Below are 13816 nucleotides of genomic sequence, written 5' to 3'. Positions count from 1 at the left end.
GGGTCCCAGGGTCCTCCCTCCGCTGTGCTATAAGCTTCCGTCTGGCAGTCAGCGCCCCTGAGCGCTCCCCCAGCCCCTGCTCACTGCTGACCCGGGCTCTCAGGTCCTGAGGAAGGGGAGCAGATGGCAGACAAACGGAATCTGGCCCTTAACGTCTGGCCCACATTGTAGATGAACCAACTGGCATTTGTCGGTCGATGTCCCAGAGAATCTGGCAGTTCAGCCCCCAGGAACCTGGTCATCCTTGGCCAGCCACCCCCCAGCCTGTGATGACCCTGCTGGAGTGAAGACCTCCTTGGAGACCTATCCTGAGCTGGCACCCGGGTTGGGCACCTTACCTCTTTGTCCAAACCTGGAGCTAATTTCTGGTGGCTACTGGCTGCAGCCTCCGCCCCAGCGTCCCGCCCCAGCGTCTCACCTGACCTCGCAGGGTGCTGGCGCTCAGCCTGGGGGTGGAGGTGGGGCTGTGCCGGCCATTCAAACCTTTGGAAAACCCCTTTGCCCTCACCTTGGTGACCTCTTCCCCCTCATCATGGGACATCCTCCCCATGTGAGATGCCAAGCCCCTAGAATTTCCAGAATTCCAGAAGACTGTGGGGGTCCAGGTTAGGCAGGGGGTGGAGGCAGGGGCCAGGGCTCTGGCCACCCTTCCCTGGGGAGGCCCCTCACCTGCCCAGGCTGGTCCTGAGGCTGCAGGGAAGGAAGACCTTGAGCTGCCGGCCGCACAGGGACGCCCCCCTGGGGGCGGGGAAAGCAGCAGCCCCAGGCGCCTCCTGTGCCAAAGGCCTCACCCCTCCCTACTCCCATCCGAGTGGGCAGCCAGAGGCTCAGAGATGAGTGGTGAGGTGCTCTGGGCCCCTGGGCGAGGCCTGGCTGGGAGTCACGGTCGGCTCCGGCTGTTTCCCGGATCAGGGTCCTTGTTCCCAGCGCAGTGCGGGGTCAGGGTCTGGGAGCCACATCCCGTAGCGACGGTCATCAACCTCTCAGACCTCAGCGTCCTCATCTATAAAATGCTATTAGAGACCCAGCGTCCAATCTCTGCGGGGAGTGACCGTGCCTGGATTTCCCACGACTGAAAATGGAGGGGGCTTGTCACACACGCGCCAGGTCTGCTGTAAGTGTTGAAGGAGAAAAGCGTGTGCCGCGGGCTTCCCGGCAGGTCTGCCGCTGTGCCCAGGCTCCTGCCGACCGGCCTCCCTCCAGGAGGAAGCACAGGGAACAGGCCTCAGGGCCATCCCTGGGGAGGGAAATGGGGTGGGTGGGAACAAGCGTGCAGGACCCTAACTTGCCCTGTATGTCGTCTTCGTCCCTTTGGGACCGCGTGCTTTGTGGAGTGTTGTTATCATTGTTACTATAACCTGCATGACCATGGTGTGAAGGGGCGCCTGCCCTGACTCACGGGGCCCCGGCGGCCCAGCCAGCCTCGATGACCTGCTCGGCCGCCCCCAGCCCCAGCCCGGCCTCGTCCAGGCCCTGCCTTCCGGTCACATTCTGACCCCCTGCAGGACCCCCATGCTGCCTCGTGGCCCACGAGGGTCCCTCCTTCCCCGCACAGGCCTGTCACTTGCGTGGCTTTGGCCTGTAAGTGGTGGGGACGGTGGCACCTCCCCCACGGGGTCACTGCAGGGTTCCAAATGCGGTGCTGCATGGAAAGGGCAAGAGAGGAGGGCCCCGCCTCCCTCCATCCTCTGAAAGGACAAGATGACTCGGGGGTAGGTGACTGCTCAGGGGAAGGTGGTCACGTCTGGGCATCCGAGCATGAGCACCTCCCAGCCCTGCCCAAGCCCGCTGGGCAGCGCCCCAGCCCCACACACGGCAGGGGCTGGCATTTGGATGCCGTGCATCCACCCCGCCACCCTCCAAGGTTCTCCATGGGGGAGGGGGCTGGTCCTCTCTTCCCCGCAAGGCCCTGATGATGCCTGGCGCAGCCTTGTTGACTGCAGGCCCCTGCCCGCCTGCCTGCCCGCCTGCCTCTTGGACCTCATCTCTGCCCACCATGCCCTTCACCCCTTGCTCACCCATCTGATGTGCCCCAAATACCCCAAACCTATTCCTGTTTCCGGGGCTTCGCACCTGCCATTCCCTCTGCCTGGAAGGAACTTCCCTAATTTTCTTTTTAAGAAGCATTTTATTTTGGAATAATTCTAGATTTACAAAAAGTTGCAAAGATAGTACAGAGAGTTCCTATATATCCTTCACCCATTCTTTCCTAATGTTACCCAATTACCTAACCAGGATACATTTGTCAAAATAAGAATTTAACATTGGTGCATTATTTTCAATCAAACTCCAGGCTTTATTTGGATGAAATTGCATTTTTCCTTTATTTATTTACTTGTTTTCAGCTCCCTCCCCATTGGGATGTAAACTCTGAAAGCAGGGAGGCTCTCTCTCTTATTCACCATCAAATCCCTCATACCTGGCAATAATATTGACTGGATAAAAGAAGGAAATAGCTAATGATTACTGAGGACTTCCTTTGCCAGGTACCGTTCGTTCTAAGCGCTTTAGACGTGGCAAATCATGTAATCCGCACAACAGCCCATGAGGTAGAACTCACGGGGAAACTGAGGCATGGTACAGTTCAGCAGCTCGCCCGGGGCCACACCAATGGCTAAGGGCCTGGCGGATGGGCCCAGCACACCCCTGGGCCACAACATGCCAACTGCCCCCAGGGTGGCAGAACAAACATCGGTCCCCCACACCCTGAGTCCATACCAGGGAGGTGACCGGAGCAGGTGGGCTGACATCCTGCTGCCACACGGGCTCCAGCGCCAGCCGCGAGTTGCCCGAAGTCCCAGAGTCGTGGGGACGCGAGCTTCCTGCCTGCAGCTGTACCCTGAGCTCTGCAGCTGGGGTGGGGGGAGGCGGCCTCCAAGGACCACCGGCCCTGCCCTGCCTCAAGGGGACAGGAGGCACTGTTCCCCTTTGCCAACAGCCTGGGTCTGAGCCTCTGGGATTTGGCTGCCGGCAGGGTGGGGGGTAGGTGGGGATGGAGGGGTGGGCAGGGGCCTGCGAGGCTGGCTGTCTGGGACAGAGAGGAGGAGGAGGAAATGGTTGTCCCTTTCGGATGTGGGGTGGGGTTATTACAGGTGTCTTCCCCAGCACCCAGGGACCCGGCTGGAGAGACCTCCCAGCACCTCCCGAAGGGCAGAGCCGTCTGCGAGCGATGAGAGAGGACGGCAGCCCGCCACCCCACCCCGCCGGGCTCCGCCCGCGGCCGGCCTGCTGCTGCCTGGGCCCTGGTGGGGTTTGCTGGATGCCGTGAACACAAGCACCGGTGCCCAGAATCTCCTTGAGGTTTCAGCCAGGCGTGCCCGCCCCCACCCCCCCGTTCCGGGGAGCAGAATAAGTATGGAAGGGTGACAGGGGACAGCCGTGGGGGGGGGGGCAGCCGCAGCGAGAGCAGCAGGCAGCTCGGCAGAGAGTTGGGGGGCGGGGGTGCCTCGTGCGGGGCTAATTAAACAGTGACTGTGATGAATCGGGGAGAGGCTGCTGCTTGCTAATTAAAGGTGCGGGCGCCTTGCCTGGCAAGGCCGAGGCAGGAGAAGCTCTGGAGCCATGTCGGGGGACAAGGCCGGCCAGGAGAGGGCTGGGGGAGAGCCCCCACCCTGACGGTTCTGGGCATTCCCCCTCCCCCCCCCCCCAACAGGGCCCCTCGGCCCCCTCCCCACTTCCCTATCTCTCCTACCCACCTTGCCTGAGCCTGGGGCCTCTGACTTCCCCACCCCTCCTCCCTACCAACCCAAATCTTTTTATGATAAAGGCCCCAGGGGGGTGGGGAGGAGGAGCCTGCTGGCGCCCGGGCCGGGGCTGGTGGGCAGGCAGCATTCTGAGCCTGCAAGGGCCTCCCTCCCATGCCTCCCGGCCCCACTCTCAAGGCCCGAAGTCGGCTAGACACGTCTGTCTAACCAAGGCAGAGGTTGCTGTTGGGAACGAGACCCCACAACCGCTTTTAGGATCTTAGATTCTGAGACTTGCCAGGGGCTTTAGGCGTCGCCTGATTTGGTAACCTCCTACCCGAGACTTGATGTCAGCCCGGTCCTGCTTCGCCCGGATGGTGTGTGTGAGAGAGAGAAAGAGAGAGATGGGGAGAGAAAGCACCTCTCTGGCCTCAGAGGCCAGTCTTGAAAAGGGAAGATTGGACCAAATGATCTCTGACTTTCCTGTACAGCAGACGGAAAGTCCCCAAAGCTGCCTGCCCCTACCCCATGCCCCTTCCGGGTAATGGCAGAGCTCAGTGGCTAAGGGCATGTGCTGTTGAGGCCAAATACCTGGGTTCAAGTCCTAGCCCCACCACGCAGCAGCTCTGTGACCTAGGGCAGGGCAGGGCAGAGCTGCAGGGCAGAGCTCCAGGCCCGCGGCCCTGGGAGGAGGGAATAACCCAGGGAAGCACGTGGCACGGTGTCTGACCCAGAGCAAAGGCCCCGTCCCTGGCCACTGCTGCTCCCTGAGGGCTCTGTGCACCCCTGAGTGAGAGAAGATGGGGTTCAGGAGCCACATGCTCAACATTTGTTCAGCTTGTCCTGGGTGCAAAACCCTGGATCAACCACTACAGGGGGTAGGGGTGTGTGTGGCAGGGGGACCGGGATGAATTTGAGACTCTGCCTTCAAGAGAATCCCTGTCTGGAAAGGGAAAGGAAACATGCACAAATCAAAAGACAGCACAGCAAAGAAGCCAGGTGACTGGGCTGGGAGACCCACCTTCCTCCGTGGAAGGGGGCTGAGGCTGCCTCCTGGGCAGGAGGTAGGGGGAGAGATGCTGCTTTGTCTCAGAGCTCAATTTGCAAAACAATTTTCTTTTACTTGAAGGTTTGGGGGCAGCAAATTGGGGAAGTTTAGGGGGGTGATTCCTGATAGAGCCTTCTCTGGTGTTCCCAGGGAAATCCTTCACCAAGGGTTTCTTTTGCTTTTAGAATTCTAAGTGGTCCCTGCAAGTCTACGATGCCTTCATCTGTGGTTTTGGGGTCTGTGATCGAGGTATTTGGGAGGCCCCAGGGCCATGGTTTCAGCACCTGCACTGCTCTAGAACCTCCCAGCATGAATCCATCCACGTCCACCCAGGCTGCAAAGTCCCTCTTTCAGGAGCCCAGGCACCCACAGAGATCGGGCAATGGGGTGGGGTGGAGGTGGGGCTTGAGATGCAGTATCAGGAGAGGCCCAGAGACAGTGCCCACAGTTTGAGTTTGAGAAACACAGGCGTTGGCCCTGACTCTGTGATGCCTGGGCCTTGGGCAGCCCACCCAGTGCAGGCACGGATGAGGGCAAGTTTTCTGGCCTTAAGAGTGATGCCTCCACCCTCCCTCCTCGGAGATTGGGGCTCTGCCAAAGGAACAGGCCAGAAAGCCTGGGCAGGTCAAGCCACAAGGAGGCCTGGGCAAGCCAAGCAAGCAGCTCCTGGGAAACACGCCTTGCCGCTGAGCCTCCCTGGGGCCCCTTGCACTCCAGCTGGGCCAAATGCTGGACAGGCGCGCCCTCTGGTGGCTACTCTTGGCAGTGGCGGAGGCAGAAACTGCTGTGGGTGGATCATCAGAGTTGGGGAACGTCAGCGGGGACCACCACTCCCACTGCACAGATGGAAAAACAAAGCCCAAAGGCAGTAAGTGACTTGCTTAAGGTCACACAGCAAGTCAGTGGCTGAGCCAAGAAGGCCTCCCTCTACATCAGTGACTTCCTTTGGCGGATCTCAGGACGGCCCCATACTAGGGGAGGAAGGGCTGAGAGTCTGGGAGGACCCTACTCATTCCCCAAAGAGTGTGGCAGCTGTGTAATGAAACATGCATCGCTCCCCTTCCCAGGGCCTGGATTCCTTACCTCTAAAACCTGGGGTTACTGTGTCAGTGAGGGGAGGGGAAAATGGGTCTCCTAGCCGTGAGGATGTAAACTGGCCAGTCTCACAGGAAGCATTTACATGAACCTGTCTACAGCTAGGATCATACTTAAAAGTCAAAGACTGGATGCTTTTCCCCAAGGTCAGGAACAAAGCAATAGTCTCCGCTTTCTACTCAACATTGCACCAGAGGTTCTAGCCAGGGCAGGTAGGCAAGACAATGGACATCCACACTGAGAAGGAAGATATAAAAATATCTCCTTTTGCAAATGACACAATCTTGTACATAGCAAATTTTAAGAAATTTACTAAAAATCTATTAGAACTAATGAACAAGTTCAGCAAAGTTGCAGAATACAAGGTCAATATGCAAAAATCCTAACTAGTTCTACACACTTGCAATGACCAATTTGAGAATGAAATCAATAAAACAATTCTATTTATAATAGCATCAGAAAGAATAAAATGCTTAGGAATAAATTTAACAAGTACCAAATCCATACCCTGAAACCTGCAAAACGCTGTTGAAAGAAATTAAAGACCTAAATAAGTGGAAAAGCATTCCATGTTCATGGGTCAGAATACTTAATATAATTAAGATGGTAATACGTCCCCAAACTGATCTATACTTCAAGTGTAATCTCCATCAAAATCCCAGCTAGCTATTTTGCAGAAGTTGACAAGCTGCTCTTAAAATTCCTATGAAATGCAAGGGACACTGAATAGCCAAATGCTCTGCCGCTACCCGGAAGGGGCATGGGGCAGGGGCAGGCAGCTTTGGGGACTTTCCATCTGCTGTACAGGAGGGTCAGAGATCATTTGATCCAATCTTCCCTTTTCAAGACTGGCCTCTGAGGCCAGAGAGGTGCCTTCTTGGAAAAGAATAACAGGGTCAGAGAACTCACACTTCTCAATTTCAAAACTTGCTACAAAGCTATGGTAATCAAAACCAGTCTTCGCCTGCCATAGAACTGAGAGTTCAGAAATAAACTTTCACATTTATAGTAAATTAATTTTCAAAGAGCGTGTCAAGATAATTCAAGGGGAACATAGTAGCTTTGCAACAAATAGTTGCTGGGACAACTGGAAATCCAAATGCCAAAGGCATGAACTTGGACCCTTACCTCACACCAAAAGCATAGCAACAAAAGAAAGAATAGACAATGAACTTCATCATAATTAAAATCGTTCATGCTGCAAAGGGCACCATCAGGGAAGTGAAAAAATGGGGGGAAATTGGAGAAAGCTTATACATGTGGAATATTATTTAGTCATTAAAAAGGAAAGAAGTTCTAATACTTTGTTACAACATAGATGAACCTGGAATACATCCTGTTGTGTGAAATAAAACAGACACAAAAAGACAAACACTATATGATCTCACTATAAGAAATAAACAGAATATGCATATTCATAAAGTCAGAAACTAGAACAGAGGTGACCAGGGGCCGAGTGAAGAAGGGGAATGGGGACTTAATGTTTAATTGGCATGGGGTGAAGGAAAAGTTTTGACAATGGAGTATGAGGATGGAGGCACAACTTTGGATATATAGTTAACACCACTGAATCGTACATTCAAAAATGGTGAAAAAAGGAAAATTTTAGGTTGTATGTAAGTTACGCCCCACATACAAACCCATAGAACTGCACAACACAATGACTAAATCCTAGTATAAACAGGGCACTACAGTTAATAGCGTAATTGCAATAATATTGTTTCATGAACTGCAACAAAGGTACTACACTAATGACAAATGTTAATAACAGGGAAAACTGATGTGAGGGAGGGCGTATATAGGAATTCTGTACTTTCTGCATGATGCTTCTGTAAACTTACAACTGCCCCTGTGAAAAAAAAAATTAACATGGGAAAATTTTGCAAATCATATATCTGATAAGGGACTAGAATATATAAAGAACCCTTACAGTTCAATAGTAAAAAGAAAAATAACCCAACTCAACAATGGGCAAAAGTTCTGAATAGACATTTCTCCAAAGAAGATATACAAATGGCCAAGAAGCATGTGAAAATCTGCTCAATATCATTAACTATACGAGAAATCCAAATCAAAACCACAATGAGATACCGCTTTACACTTACTAGGACAGCTATTAAAAAAAAAAAAAGACAGAATAACAAGTGCTGGAGCCGATGTGGAGAAATTAGAACCCTCATCCACTGCTGGTGGGAATGTAAAATGGCACAGTCACTTTAGAGACCACAGTTTGGCAATTCCGCCATGTAGGCAGAAAGCGTACACTTCATGACACTGGAGCAGCAGGGGCAGGTGCATATATGGGAGAAGACAAAGAGTGATTGCCTGCTGGCACCCAGCCCCCAGTGCCTGGCCAAGACCCCAAGGCCTACCCCCACTGCAGCTTACTGGAGATAGCCCCATCAGAGGGGCTGGGGGCAACTGCTGCACAGCCATCCCACATGGGGGCCTTTACTCCAAAGATGCTGGGAGCTTGACGGAGGTCACCCTGCCCATCTGTATGATTCCCTGCTGTGGGCAAGGAAGGGAAGCCCTGGGCAGGTGACAGGGGACCTGGGTTCTCATCCTCTGTTTGCTGTTCTAAGCAACAGATCATCACAGGGCAGGCAACGGTGGCTCAGTGGCAGAGTCTTCACCTGCCATGCCAGAGACTTAGGTTCAATTCCTGGTGCCTGCCCATGCAAAAAAAAAAGACCATCTCACTAGCTAAATGAGCAGCTTCTACAAGCCGGGCACTCAGGCTACAGGAGTTACATGGCTTGTTAGATGTAATTCTCCCGACGGGGGTGATCGTCAGTATTATTTTACAGATGGGTAAACTGAGACCCAGGGAGCCCAGGGACTGGACCAAGGTGCTGGGTAGTGGGAGTACCTGGAGTAACGACTACCTCAAGGCTGGACCCCCACCAGGCCCCTCGTGCGTGTGACCTCAATGAATCCTTCCAGAAACCCAGGGAGGAGGTGGTCCTTGGTTCACACATGAAGACGCAGAGGCTGAGAGAGGGAAGCCAGCTGTCCTACTCTGTCCTGTCCTGCGTGGCAGGGCCGGGAGCCGAGCCAGAGCCTGTGGTCTCAGCCCCACACCAGAGCCACGTGGGCAGGGGCCCGCGCCCATGGGCCGGCTCCTTGGAATAGCAGCAGCGTTGCTGCGGCACAGCGTGGGAGCGCGGGATGGTGGACGGAGCGCTGTCCCATACCTATCTCATTCACTACTCTCTTGAAGCCTGTTGAGCCTCAATCTGATTTCATTTCCCCCCATTTTAAGGCTTGGAAATTGGAGATCCAGAGAACTGAGTGATGGGTCGAGAGGGCACGAGGCATCCATCACCGGTCCCTGCCCCCACCCTGGGCAAAGCTGCCCGTGCAAACGCTCTGCAGGTGACACAGTGAACTCGCTTTCCATCTCCGGGACGATGCACGAGCAGCTCTGCCCAGGAGTGGGCCCAGCTCCCAGCTGAGCCCCCCAGCTTTGGTGTGTGTCCTTCCCAGGTGGGAGAGAGGACACTGAAGGATAGAGTCAAGGACAAGTACCAGGGACAGCTGCCAGGGTCTCAGGGGACCTGTAAGCCTCCTCTGCCTCCTCAGCCAGCCCCAGCCCAGGACTACCCATGCCCCTCCACCCGTCAATCGGCCAGGTGGCTCATGGCACAGACAGAGGGGCTGGCCAGTGCCCACCACCAGCTACTGCAGCAGGCAACCCCCACACCGAGCCTTCCCCAACTGCTCCAGCACCTCACGTCGGCCCTGTCTTACGGAAAAGGCAAAGCAGGCTCGAGGAGGACAAGTGATTTATCCAAAGTCACAGAGCCAGGAAGCCTCAGAGGTTACCTGTGGCCAGTTTTGATCCAGGAGAGAAGGAGGAAGGGACCGCCCAGGGCTGACTCTCTCGGGATGTGACGTACTCATCCATCTGTTCATTCTCCCTTCATTCACACATTCCCAGGCCCTCTCAGTGTGCCAGCCTCTTTGCTGGGCCTTGGAGACTCAGAGGTGAATCAGGCACATCTTCGCTCTCACAGGTCTCACGGCCTAGAAAGACAGAATGGAAAGGGAAACTGAGGCAGACAGCAGCCACCACTTGCCTTGGTCTGCTAGACACTGGGTGTCTACTGGAGGCCAGGCTCAGTGCTGAGCAGAGGGCGCCAAGTGAGTGAGACTCACAAGGCCCCTGCCCTCCTGAACCTCTGAAAGCCCTGCCTTCCTGACCTGAGCCCTGACTCTGTCCCGGGGACCTTCCCCGGGAGGCCTGGGGAATGCAGCAAAGTAAGGGCTCTACCTGAGTCATCCCCACGCCTGGTTCCAAGCTGCTGCACAGGGATCTGGGAAGGGCGGGGAAATCTGGTGAGTGTCTTCCCCTGGGACAAGACCAGGGCCCTGGGGGGGCCAGGGCTGGTAAAAGGGGTTCTCTGGACTCCTACAAGGGCAGCAAGGAGCCAGTCGTTCAGGATGCACCCATTGACTCCCGGGTGAGGACACCCACGTCCTGACCTCAGGCAGTCTCAGAACTAGAAAGGGCTCTGGGTTCCTCTCATGGCCCAAGGCCCCCCAGGCCTGCCCGTGCCTTTGCCCCTTTGCCCCCTCGCCAGCAGTACAGATGCACACGCACTGGCGCTCCCGGGCCAGCCCAGGAGCAGCACCTTGGGAGGTAAATGTGCACAGCTGAGGAACAGAGCGGGGAAGTGAGGTGCTCGGCGTCACACTGTTCACTCATGGCACAGGCAGAGGTGGAACTTGGCGCTGCCCGACTCTTCCCGCCAGCAGCTCACCCCGAGGGGCCTCCCGGCAGGATTAAGAACCGCGGCCCCGATCAGGGGCAGGCACGCCAAGCAGAGGGGACAGCACGAGCCGTGGCACCCAGGGAAACTCCTGACTGACGCCTCCCAGTGTGGTGTCTGTTGTTGTTTAATAACCTTCACCGTCACCCCGAAATGCCCCTCCCGGAGGGAACGGCAGACAGGCCACCAAGAGCAGCAGCGTGGCAGCCGAAAAGGAACAAACGGCCTGATTTATATATTTGAGTGGAATTTTAAAATCTGCTAAATTCCCCTGGTAAAAAAAAAGAGTCAAATAGGAGAGAGAGAAAAAAAAAAGGAGAATGGTTAAATAAATTATTTATGGGATATTATAGAGCCATTAAAGTAATTTAAAGAAAATGTTAATGCTTGGAGAAAATGCACACACTATAATGTAACGTGGAAAAGGCACCGCGAGTGTATGTGATCCCAGTTAATAAACACACACGTATACATATGTATGATCGATGCAGAAAAACAGGAGTGGAAAGAAATACAACAAAATAGCAACAGCAGTTACCTCTGGGTGCTGGGAAGACAGATCATTTTCATTTTCTCCTTTCTACCTTTTTTGTATTTTTTAAATGTTACAACTATGAATTGCTTTTATAATTAGATATTAAATGAAAAATACAAGTTGGGGCGGGGGCTGGGTGGGCAGGGCAGCACAGCCATCCTCTGACTCCTCGCAGGGAGCACAGGGGCCGCTGGGCTCTGCCTCGCTGGGCCAGGCTGCTGGAACACGCGGGGTGCACCAGCCATCGCTGCTCCAGTCCTGCCTTGGGTCCAGATGGGTCACTTGCAAGCCATAAATTTCCTGGAGACCAGGGGACGATTCTCTCAAGGGCTGAGACTTGGAACATCCATCATCCCCCATATGAGAGAAGCCATCTTCTTTGTTCCTTCCTTTTCTTTTGGAGCTGCCGCGTGCAGCGGGGAGGGCTGGAGGAGAGTGGCCTTTGTCACCGTGGCCTCAGGCAGGCTCTCGGCTTCCCTACGAGGGAATGCAGCACCACCCCTGCCACTCCCAGCGTTTCCTACCCTAAAACTCTGAGTTTCTTCTAACCTGGCTCGACTTAGAAAAACCGCTCGAGTTAAATCAAGGGCAGTGTTTGAGAAAGACCTGATATGAAAACCCAGCATTTGTCATCTGAGTTCTGTGCTCTGGAAGAGACTCTATCCTGCCTCAAGGTCATGCTTTCTCCTGCCCTGCCTTGTTGTCACCCACAGGGTGAGAAGCCAGCGAAGGTCTGGAGGCCAAGGGGGGCGGCGGTCCCAGGAAAGGGACCCCCTACCCCCCGGAGCTGGTAGTGGAGCTGGGCCCTCATTTTCTCTCAGCCCCCCTCTAGCCACCGTGGAAGCTTCTGCCCTCTTCCTGGGCTATTTTAGCAATCAGGTCACCCGTTGACTCGCTCTGAGCTTCCGGCTGAAAAAACCCACAGGCCTTTTTCACAAAACTGCTGGTGCCTCCACCTCCTCCCGCTCTCGCCTCAGTCGGGGCTCTGGGAGTGAAAACAGAGAACTTGTCGGCCTTCCCGGGACGTGGGGCCCCTCATCTGGGAACCAAGACCACGCAGGCCCTCTCCCAACCCTAACGCGGGGGGCCCTGCGCACACGGCTGGGGGCGGGGGGTGGCCGGGTCACTAGGATTGTTAGGATGGCCTCCGGACCTGGCTGAGCCCCACACAGGGCTGGGGCTGCGGGACCTACCAGGAGCCCCGAGCCGAGAAGCAGGGCTGAGCTGGGTGCAGGGGCTGCCCCAGCAAAGCCCAGGTGGTCCTTGGGCAGTCACATGGGCGTTTACCGAGGGCCTGACACCCAGCTGCAGCTCGGGGCCTGTTGGCTGACCGCAGGTGCCCAGAACCTCACATAAGTCCCAAAGTCCCTCTCTAAACGCCCGCAGGCTCTGTTCGGAGCTGCCTGAGGATTCTGACCGCCTACTCCTGCTTCAGCTAAACCCCACCCAGCAGAAGGCAGAGCCCTCAGGCTGCGGGGCCGCTGAGGAATGCGGCCAGCTCCCACCGTTCCCTCCCGCAGGCATCGCTGACCTGCCCTTGCTGGCCAGCCTGGAGCCAGGAGCCAGGCAGAAATCAGAGAGTCTCCCGGAGCGCCCGCCCTCCCCAGGGCAGACCTGCGATAAACATGCAAACAAAAGGATTCCAGGCCGGAAACAGGAGTAGCTGAAATGGGGTGATGTGAAGAGCTGTGGCAGAGGGTAGCAGGGTGCTGCCCGAGGCCGGGAAGAGCTCAGCGCGTCCAGTGTGGCTAGAAGGGCGCTGTCCAATGGAAACAGCACATTTTACATTTTCTAACAGCCACAGTATTACTAGTCACAATATTAGACTTTGACAACTGGTATGTGTTTCAATACACGGCTCTTACCAGGGAAGTGGGTCAATCAGCGTTGTTCCAGAAATAATCCACAGAAAGGTGAAAAGAAACAGGTGAAGTTCATTTTAATAACATGGTTTACGGAACCCAATCAATACATCTAAAATACTATCATTTCACCATGTGATCAATATAGAAATTACTAATGAGATTGTTTGGCATCTTTTTCTCATCCCAAGTCTGAGGCCCGGTGGCACTTGACGTGGGCAGCCCCGCTCAGTCCTAACTGGCCACATGCCAAAAGGCTCCGCAGCCGCGTGCGGTTACTGGCCACCATGTAGGACAGTGTGGGTCCAGGCCTGGGAATGAGAAGGGGATGAGGCCAGAGAGGCGGGCAGGAGTCACCTTGGATTTTACTACAACAGCCATGGGAGGGTTTTAAGCGGCAGTGTGAGTGGGCTGCCTTCCATCTTCAGAGCAGTGAGATGGCTGCTGGGAGGGGCACCCGGGCAAGGGCCGCTGGCGACCCGGACCTCATAGGTGGAGGCGGCGGGGCCGCAGGGAATACCGCAGAGGCCACAGAGAGGCAGGGAGACAGGGAGACAGCCCTGCCATCTGCTTTCTTTCCCCTTCTCTGGCCAAAATTCCACCCAGGTTACCCCATCCTTACAATTACTCCCTTCCAAGGAAGAGATAGTCACTGTTTCTATTTAACAAAACCCAAAGGAAATCAACCAGAAAATCTTTGCCAAGAGCCCAGAATTGGAACCTCTATCACTTTCTGCACCTCATAGAATCTCTACATTTCTGGGTAAGAAAAGATAAATCTAGACATAGTACCCTATAGTGATTAGGCAGTCTCTGCC

The sequence above is a fragment of the Tamandua tetradactyla genome, chromosome 1 (genome assembly GCF_023851605.1).
Source record: "Tamandua tetradactyla isolate mTamTet1 chromosome 1, mTamTet1.pri, whole genome shotgun sequence".
NCBI lineage: Eukaryota > Metazoa > Chordata > Mammalia > Pilosa > Myrmecophagidae > Tamandua > Tamandua tetradactyla.
The sequence above is the reverse complement of the archived record's forward strand: the minus strand, read 5'-3'. Positions refer to the sequence as shown.